An 11,199-nucleotide genomic window follows, 5' to 3' on the forward strand; every position below is an offset into this window, starting at 1 on the left:
CATGCCCATTAAGTGCTCAATACGCAAAATCCTAACTTCTTAACACCATAAGGCCTTCTAGACCATGCATGAGGGAAAATATGCATTAAGACCACATTTTTATGAATCAAGACCCCTCATTAGGTTTGAAAGGACGACTTATTCGACTAAGAGCATGCCATGCTCAACAATCGTCATAGTTGGGACCAAAAATGCTCTAAATGAAGAAATGGCTAGATCTATAAGAAAAGATGATCAAGCTGTGAGATTTTTGCCTCTTAGAGGTTGCTAGCAAGGAGAGAATCCCAAATCCAACTTGCCACCAAGCTCCAAATCTTCTCACCGCCTTCTTCTTCAAGAATACTACAACAACACAAAGATGAGCTCAAGGTACACTCTTCTCACTTAGGGTTAGCTAGATGGACATTTTCTCAGGTGGAGGTTGATATCGAAATGAGAAATGAGGACTAAATGATGATTATATATGGACCAAACACTAAAAATTAGGGTTTTATGATCTTTCACGTATGCCCGGAGTACGTGGTGTACACCCAACATATTCAGGCATGCGCATGTATGCCCAACGCACTAAGTCGGTCCTGAATTTACAAAAATGCGAATAAGGGCCCAAATTTAAAAAAAAGAAAAATCATTCCAAGGATCAAAATGTATATTTGTTCATACAAGGGTCAAAATTGAAATTATCTCATCATTGGGATGTTACAATTCTCCTCCACTTGAACTAAAATTTGACCTCGAAGTCTGTTGCTGCAAATAACTCGGGATAATGTTACCGCATCTCACCCTTCGGCTTCTAGGTCAACTCGGAGCCTTTCCGATGCTACCATTGAACCTTTACCAAAGATACCTCCTTGATGCATAAAACCTTCATCTTCCTCTCCACCACCCCTACTACCCTCTTAATATAGTTTAAGTGCTAATCGACTTGAATTTCATCCAAATGACCATTCTTTCTTTGTCCAACATACATTTCCGCAACTGCAAAACATGCAAAGTGTTGTGGATCTGACTGAGCTCACTTAGCAAATCCTACCTGTAGGGCACGCTGCCTACCTTAGTGATCACATGGAATGGTCCAATATACTGGGGTTCCAATTTTGCTATCTTCCTAAAGTGTATCACACCCTTCCAGGGCGATACCTTCAGTAGCACCATATTGCAGACCTAAAACTCCAACTCTGAACGACGTCGGATGGCATTTCTCTTCGATCACCTCTAGCTGTCTGTAATCCCTGCCTGATCTATTGGATAAGCTTTGTAGTCCATAGGACCACCTCAATCCTCCTCATGACTCTGTGACCAAGCTCCCACCCCCCCCCCTCCCTCTCCCAAAAAAATGGTCTATAACTTCTCCAACCATAAAAAAGCTCGAAGGGAGGTGCACAAATGCGAGAGTGATAGTTGTTGTTGTAGGAGAACTCCACAAGGGGTAGTTAGGAATCCCAAATCTCACCAATATCTATGACAGAAATCCGCAACATATCCTTAATGATTCCATACGGACCAAACTAAAAAAACCAGGGTTTGAGGATCCTTCACATACGCCCGGTGTACGTAGTATATGCCCAATGTACTAAGGCACACACATGTACGCCCAACATACTAAGCTTGTTTTGAATTTACGGAAATGCCACTAAGTGCCCAATTTGGAAACAAAACTCATTCTAAGGGTCAAAATGCAATATTTCTTCATACAAGCATCAAAATTGAAATTACCTCATCATTAAGATATTACACACACACACACACATATATAAATATATATATATATATATATACACACACACACATACACACTAATATGGCTCCGCGGTTTGAGAGGGAAGGCTGACGTATGCTCAAATTGGATTCAAATTTAAAAAGATAGGACATGGAAACCCCTTAGTGAAAATATCGACATACTAGAAGTGAGAAGGAACATGAAGAACATGAACATGGCCAATAGCAACTTTCACCCGGACGAAGTAAAGGTCAAGCTCAATGTGCTTGGTTTGTTGATGTTGTACCAGATTTGCAGACATGTAAATAGTGTTGATATTATCATAGTAGGGCAATATGGCAGATCGTAAGGGATGGTAGAGTTCCAATAAAAGATTGGTAAGCCATGTTGTCTCTACAACAACCTTAGCTAAGCTGTAATATTCTACTTCGATAATTAAGCGTGAGATTGTATATTTTCGTTTAGATGACCATGAAATGAGATTATTGATGGGTTTTGGGCATTACAGCATTCCTATGTGCACATGAAACCCTAATTTCTTTGGATCTACATTTTTCTCAAGTTATACATGTATAATAATTTTCCAAAGAAAAACCCTAATTTAGCATACAAGAAAAACCAAATCTAATCATATTAAGGTTAGAAGAATACATATCTTGTTAGTAACTTGATCTTGACCTTCAAGAGTTGATTGCCTCAAGCGTTGAACCTCTAATGGAGTCACAAACACCATTTAGCAGAGGATGAAGAAGAGAGAGGTGATGGAGGCTTCAAGTTATCAGCTAGGGTTATCTATGAATGCATAGGGGTCGAAAGCCTTAAGCCAAGGGTTCCTAATATAATTGAGCTGCTAGGGTTTTAAATTGAAACCGTAATTCTTTGCTTAAGCTCTAAGCAATCCATGTAATCCTTCTAAAAAGCCCCTTGGACGAAATCCCTATGGGCTTCCCATAGATTTCGTCCACTCCTTCCTTTAGGAGTCCATCAGCCAAACTTACAACTATCAATGATTTGCAATATCAATCCCTTACTTTTAATCAGTCTCTTTTGATCACTAAATTAATTCCAAATTAATTTCAGAATAATACTAATTAAATAATATGATTTCTCAATTAATATATTATTCTTATAATATATTAATAAATCATTTATCAACCTCTTTCTCCCTAATTCATCCTGTCAACTTGCTATGGTGAAGCCAACCCAAAAGGACCATGCTACTATTAGATCAAGTACATCCTAATTATAGTTATGAACTTAGACACTTAATCCAATAGTCTCCCACTTGGATATGTCTAATAACTATAATTGTCAATGCAACTTCAGAATCTGATTAGCAATCGTAACTCTCAAAAGCCGTTGTCGAACTCTGACCTAGCCAATGATGCATCCTTTAGATAAGGGATCATATAATACTCCGTTCAACATGATAATGTGTTAACAAAGACATGGAACATAATCATTCTCAATGTCCAATAGTTTGTTTCCCGACTTCTTATTTTTTTTGACATAGAACTTAATTGAACACGTCAATTCAGTCCTGACCCGGACCGGCACATAACTCAACACAAAATCACCAAGCGACCCAAGATATCATTTTACCTTATTATGATAAAAGGAATAGATAAACTTTGAATTATATGCTTTTACGATTTACTCATGAAATCATACACATCAACATGTTTTATAACATCAAGTTACTGATGCGTTTACGCATTATCAATGCATAACCAACTTGTAAAAAACAACTCATATATCTCGGTTTACAAATTATATGATAGTATCGTCTCACAATCACTCGTGATAAATTCCATGAAGTGATTCACATGAGGGTGGTGTTAATCCAGTACTCAAATCTTATTTCAAGAGTGCTCACGAACATTGCAACAAACCTTTTCTATGTCTAAACACTTAGACAATCTACAAACCAATTCATGATAGTGTACCCTCATAACTTACTCCCAAAATATGATCAACAGTGCATAATTTGAACAATCTAATTATTCTGGAAGTAAAACATGCAAAAGTGAAACAATAGTAAACAATCGACACAAGATAGTAAACTTTACTCAAAAATAAATCACCATTACTTAATAATCAAATGTCAATTACATTTATCTATTACATGTTTCTAAATATCTATCTAATCACTAAAACTAATATTGTCCCTCAGACGAATGCTCCTTGCATGTTGAACATGTTTAACCTTACCCAGACCCTTTATGAGGGGATCTGCAGGATTCTTATCTGACGATACCCTCTTAACCACGATAAGTCCTTCTTCTACTCGATGTCTAATGAAGTAGTATATTTTGTTGATATGTCAGGATCTGCCATGATCCCTTGGTTCCAAAGTAAAGGCAATCGCTCCTTTATTATCACAAAAAATCCCCATGGGCTCCTTGATGGATGGTACTACTCCAAGGTCTTCAATGATGTTCTTCAACCATATCGCCTCCTTCGATGCTTCGCTTGCTGCTATGTACTCTAATAAGCACGTTGAATCAGCTATGGTCTAATGCTTGGAACTTTTTTAAGTAATTGCTCCTCCATTTGGGGTAAACATATAGCCCGACTTAGAGTGGAAGTTATCTCTGTCGGTCTGGAAGCTGACATGACCATACTTTGTCACTCTCAAGTCATCGCTCCCACCAAGTATAAGGACCGAATCCTTAGTTGTTCTTAGGTACTTAAGAATGTTCTTCACTGTTGTTCGGTGAGCTCTACCCAGGTTCCCTTGATATCGGCTAAGCATGCTCAACGCAACATCCAAATCAGGTCAAGTACATGTCATAGAGTACATGATCGATACAATAGCGAAAGCGTATGGCACTCAATTCATTTCTTCTATATCGGCATCTGTACTTAGACTCTGAGTGTTACTCAGCTTGGTATTACTTTGGATTGGTAGTTCCTTTTTCTTGGAATTCTCCATGCTAAAGCATTTCAACACCTTGTCCAAGTAAGTACTTTGATTAAATCCTATTAGTATTCGACTCTGATTTCTTAAAATCCTTATCCCCAAAATATAACCAGTTTCCTTAGATCATTCATAGCGAAACATTTCTCATGCCTGGACTTGACCTCCTGCAAGGTCGGGATGTTGTTTCTTATGAGCAATATGTCATAAACATATAAAAAAAGCTAACTATACTCCTACTAGCCTTGACATACATACAAGAATCATCCTCACTTCTAGAGAAATGAAACTCTTTAACTTACTCTTCGAAACAAAGATTCCATCTGCGCGACGCTTGGTTTAGTCCATAAATGGATTTCTCAAGCTTCCATACTCTATTGGGGTATTTAACATCTACAAAATGTTATGGCTTACACATGTAAACATCTTCAGCCAACTTACCATTAAGGAAAGCAGTTTTGAGATCCATCTGTCAATTTTCATAATCATGAAACGCATCGATAGCTAATATAACCCTAATATACTTGTTCTTGGCTATTGGTGAGAAGGTCTCATCATAGTCAACCCCTATGGGTTGAGTAAAGCCCTTTGCAGCTAGTCGTGCCTTGAATGTATACACCTTACCATCCATGTTGGTCTTCTTCTTGAAGATCCATTTGCACCTAACTATCTTTCGACATGGTACATTGTCAACCAAATTCCAAACTATATTGTCATATATGGACTGGATCTCGCTGTCCATTGCCTCTTTCCATTTTGCAGACTCGGGGCCCACCATGGCTTCATTGTAGTTACTAGGCTCATCCAAATTTACCAGTGTACTATCACTGATAAACATTTCACCTTCCATAGTAATATGAAAACCATAAAAGGCTGGTGCCATCCTAACTTGAGAGGAAAATCTTAGAGGTAATGACTCGTCAATCGGTTCAATAGGAATCTATTCCTCAGGTTGAGCACTAGTCTTAGAGGTTCCTTCATCTCTTGACTCTTGAAGCTCTTCAAGATCAATTTGTGTCCCACTGTCCTCTTAGCATATGTGTTCTGTTTCACAGAAAACCAATCTCCTTGCTATGAAGACCGCGTTGTCACTAGGCGTGTAGAAAAGATATCCAAAAGATTTTTGTGGGTAGCCGATGAAAATAAACCGCTCATTTAAAGGTTCAAGCTTTTCATGAGTCTCCCGCATTACGAAATCTCACAACCCCAAACCTTGATATGTGCCAACAAGGTAACTTTGCATGTCCACATCTTGTGAGGTGTTTTTGCAACCTTCGTAGTTAGGACTATATTAAGGATGTGGGTGGCAGTCTCTAAGGCATACATTTAGAATGAGATAGGTAACGAAGCATGACTCATCATGGAACAAACCATGACTAACAAGGTTCGATTGCACCTCTCAGCCACACCATTGAGTTGCGGTGTTCTAGGTGGCGTCAATTGTGAAACAATTCCACATTCCTTAAGATAGTTGTGGAACTCAATACTAAGATACTCACCACACCTATCGGATCTAAACATATTTATCTTCCTGTCTAATTGATTCTCCACTTCTTCCTTAAACTCTTTGGACTTTTCAAAGGATTCCGAATTGTGCTTGATTAAGCATATATAACCATATCTTCTATAATCGTTAGTAAAAGTCACATGGAAGCAGTTAGCATCCTTGGTGCTGGATATGAAGGTCCTACACACATTTGTGTGTATGAGATCCAATAATCCCTCACCTTTTTCACAAGTGCCAGTGAAAGGTGACTTATTCTTCTTTACTCTTAAGGATCTACCTTAAGAATAAATTATTCCTCGTTCATTTATTCCTAAGGATCATCTGAAGGAATTGGGTCGAAATCCATCGTTACCAAGGTTTATAGATTACAACTGGTGAACACGTAGTCCAAAACATCTGGTGAACACCTAGTTCAAAAATAACTAGTGAACACACATAGTTCAAAAAAACCTAGTGAACATACTGAGTTCAAAATACCTAATGAGCACCTAGTTCAAAAACACCTACAGGTTACAAGCCTGCTAGCGTTCCACTGGACTGTCTAGTATAGTCCATGGTCGTCATCTATACTCGATTAGATGATGGATCACTGTCAACATTGATGTCTTTCATTGTGGTATCACACAAAAACTATTTCATCTACCCATATCTTACCCAACACATTTCATATATATAAAAAACATATACTGTGTAAACCATTTAAACATTTATAAAAATCTTTCATCCAGCATAGACAACAAGTATTCAGACAATGTGCAAACATAGCACGTAATTTATATTAAAATACTTCATATCTATGTGTAAAATGAAAGGGAATGTGCACTCACTAGAAAACGTGGTGACTCGGTACTCGTACATCACTTCGTTTACTTTAAACAAATCCTTTGAAAGAACCTAGTATCATTACCACTAGAGTTTAGTCTAATGCTCGACAAGACTAATTAATAGTCTAACTATTATTACTATTATATAAGCGTTAACATAATAGTTTTCACCCACTATGTACAGATAGGGGCCAGACATGGAACACCGGAGAGAAGGATTATTTTGGCATATAGCACTTTTGAAATCCAGCAACCCAAACGGCACTCTAAATCAGTACCGCGAGTGATTAAAAAGATATTATAATGAAACTATATAACTCATAATAATAGCCCAAATATTTATTATAAGGTCCTAATAATATGACTATATTTAAATAAAAACTATATATAAAATAGTGTAGGCATATCTTACCTATGAGGGGGCTTGGCTAGAAGCCAAGCTCTGCAGGGGCAGAACTTTCGAGCCGAAAGCTCTTCTTCTTGGAGTCGTCGAGCGCTCCGGGGCTTTCTTCTAGCGCAAGGGGAGTTTTGGGAGTTTAGAGAGAGTGTAGAGAGAAGAAAGAATGGGAAAGGTGTGAAGAAAATGAGGGTCGGAGAGGTTCTATTTATAGGGTGAAATATGGTTGAACTTGGTGCCATATGTCACCATCTGGTGGCAAGACTTGGGGAGAAAGTAAAAGCCAAGATTGTGCCAAGTCAACCATTTTCGCACATCACACTTCTGACTTCTAAAATACGTAACTTTCGCATACGATCTTCGTTATTGACGTTCTTTATATCCAAAAATAGTGAAAAATAAGATCTACAACTTTCATTTTGACTTCGTCGGCTAATTCTCGACTGATCTTAAATTTAACAGTAGGAGGATATTCTACTAAAAAATGTCCGTATAAAATTTATAACTTCTACATACGGACACCGTTTTCTCTTGTCATTTTATCGTTGAGTTTCTATTAATTAGATCCTCAACTGTCATTTAGGTCGCGTAGGCCAAAAAATGCTCGAACTAAAATTCGAGTTTCGGGTCGTGCACTGTTACACCAAATCTTAGAAAATTCATAACCTCCTCATACGAAGTCAGATTTGGGCGTTTTTTTTTTCTATTTGTGTTCTCATGTTAATGTATACAACAACATTTGTTTATATCATTTATAAAACTTGGTTAATATTAATCATTCTAAATAATGTTTCATTAAAACTCATTTTTGATGCTCATGGTTTCTATATTCACTAGCCCGGATCTGCGGGCGTTACAATTATCTCCCCCTTAAGATGATTATGTCCCGGAAGCATCAAAGAAACATGGCAGCATAATAACTCCATAAGTTATCTCTTCATCCTAGGTAATAATTGTAACTTCTATGTTTCTTCGAATGCATATCTAACTCCTGGTCTTCTTAACTGCAAGCGGTTCTTGATATTACACCCGTTCTCTATGTCTTGTTACACTTTCAATCAGGACCTTCATGTCACAAACCCGCACTTTATCAAAGACTCCTTCTTTTTCTTAACAAACTTAAGATAAGTTTATTTGATTTCCACGATAGACCGATGGGTTACGTTATAATGAACTCTCACCGTATGCTGCAACGCTCACACTGTAGTCTTTTAGAGTTAAATTCTGGAATGGAATATGCTTTCCTTCATTTTCTAATGTGATATAATCACATATTAACATGTAGAATTTCTAGCTACCAACTTCTATAACTAGCACGATACTTTTATTGACCGCTTCGATTATCTTTCACTTCAATCTTGTGGCTTATGTTAGATGCTACATCGAACTTGGTTCACAGAACCATGTAACATACTCATCTTAGTCGCACTCAATTTGAAATGACCACTAGGGTCAAAACAACAATCATATTCTTAATCATTACTGGAAGGATGGTAACGACATAGTTGAATAAAACGAAATCAATTACTAGCTTCTTGGTCACCTTGTGAATTTCCCTAATCCAAGTGTGAGTCTTGTGCTTCCGGTAGTATAGTCCTCTACTACCTTTCACACCTACTCATACTCGTCCCAAGTATTGTCTTGCAGTTCTCCAAGTCATTATCACATAAACAATTTTAACACATACAAATGTGTCCAAACAATCATGTAATTTTCCATAGACTCTACTAGTACTTCTTCCATACGTATCTTCAATCATCAATTCTGCTTCACTTGGTTGGTGATGGAAACGTTAGACGATGGGATAACTTCATGGATTATACCAAAAATCTTTCTTTTTGCTAATCGAACGTGTACTTCTCCCGTACTAGACATATTATTTATGATAAGAATTCTAAAGGAATGATATCACTCTTACGATATCTTCAGATAATTATCATTTACTATTGTAAGCCTTCTCATTTCCTTCATTTACTAAATTCACTACAAGTCTTCACCATGATGTTCAGCGCACCAAAGCTGGTGTTCGGCGTATCGAGACAAGAATATAATAGAGGAAGGTTTAGACGTGTATTCCTCCTTATTACCTTAGAAAATTATTTTAATATCGTAATTAAACGTTTAGAAATCTGAACACATAAAATATCCAGATCCAGTCGGCAACTAACCATAGATCCGATCAAACGATAGCATAAATCATCACAAGTTATTAAGCACATAAAAACATATTATTAGGCATCTTCCCTAAATACGCTATTGCTTGTGTCTATTCAGGTGCACTACCTAAAATATATTAGACACACTCCTCATGATGATCACTTAGCAATCTAAGTTTAAGTCTAGAAATAAATACTTATTCTTATTTTGCTTAAACTAATGTTCTGATACCAACTGTGACATCCCCATTTTCACTGCCGGAAAAGACCGATTTTGTTTACACTTTACAAAAACCAGAGAACCTCTTTTAATAAAAATGTTGTGGATTTTTTCCCCAGTAAAACATGATAAAGTCGTTATCAAGGCATTTCCGAAGAAAAGTATTTTTATTCATTTTAAAACATTTGAGATGTCATCGTCAATACAACAACATTAGCATAAACAGAACATACATTCATTATCATTAGTAACTTATATCTCCTTAATCTCTGAGTGTAATGTGACTTCATATCAACACCTGTGATATAAATAAATTGGGTGGGTTAGGTTGGGAAACCTGGTGAGTACATAGGGTTTTCAACCCACAATAATATAATTATTATGTTTAATCTTCAAACAATTAATCAACCTAATTACCCATCTCCATTATCTTCTTTACTCTTAAGGATCTACCCTAAGAATCCATTATTCCTCATTCATTTATTCCTTAGGATCATCCTAAAGAATTGGCATGAAGTCCATCATTACCAAGGTTTATAGATTACAACTGGTGAACACGTAGTCCAAAGTATCTGGTGAACACTTAGTTCAAAAATAACTAGTGAACACACTTAGTTCAAAAATACCTAGTGAACACACTCAGTTCAAAATACCTAATGAGCACCTAGTTCAAAAACACCTACAGGTTACAAGCCAACTAGCATTCCACTGGACTTTCTAGTATAGTCTGTAGTCATCATCTACACTCCGGTAGATGACTGCATCACTGTCAACATTGATGTCATTCATTGTGCTACCACACAACAACTATTTCATCTACCCATTTTTTACCCAACACATTTTTTATATATAAAATACATATATAGTTTAAATCATTTAAAACATGTATAAAAATCTTCCACCCAGCATAGACAGCCAGTATTCAGACAATATGCACACATATAACGTACTTTATATTAAAATACTTCATATATATGTGTAAGCTGAAAGGGACTATGCACTCACTTGAAAAGGTGGTGAATCGGTACTCGAACGGCACTTCGTTTACTTTAAACAACTCCTTTGACAGAACCTATTATCATTATCACTAGAGTTTAGTCTAATGCTCGACAAGACTAATTAATAGTCTAACTATTATTACTATTATATAAGCGTTAACATAATACTTTTCACCCACTATGTACAGTTAGGGGCCAGACATGGAACACCGGAGGGAAGGATCATTTTGGCATATAGCACTTCTGAAATCTAGCAACCCAAGCGGCCCTCTAAACCAGTACCGCGAGTGATTAAAAAGATATTATAATGACACTTATATAACTCATAATAATAGCCCAAATATTTATTATAAGGTCCTAATAATATTACTATATTTAAGTAAAAACTATATTTAAAATATTGTATGCATATCTTACCTACGAGGGGGCTTGGCTAGAAGCCAGGCTTTAAAGGAGC

This window comes from Lactuca saligna, chromosome 3 (assembly GCF_052625555.1).
Source record: "Lactuca saligna cultivar CGN05327 chromosome 3, ASM5262555v1, whole genome shotgun sequence".
NCBI classification, from domain to species: Eukaryota; Viridiplantae; Streptophyta; class Magnoliopsida; order Asterales; family Asteraceae; genus Lactuca; species Lactuca saligna.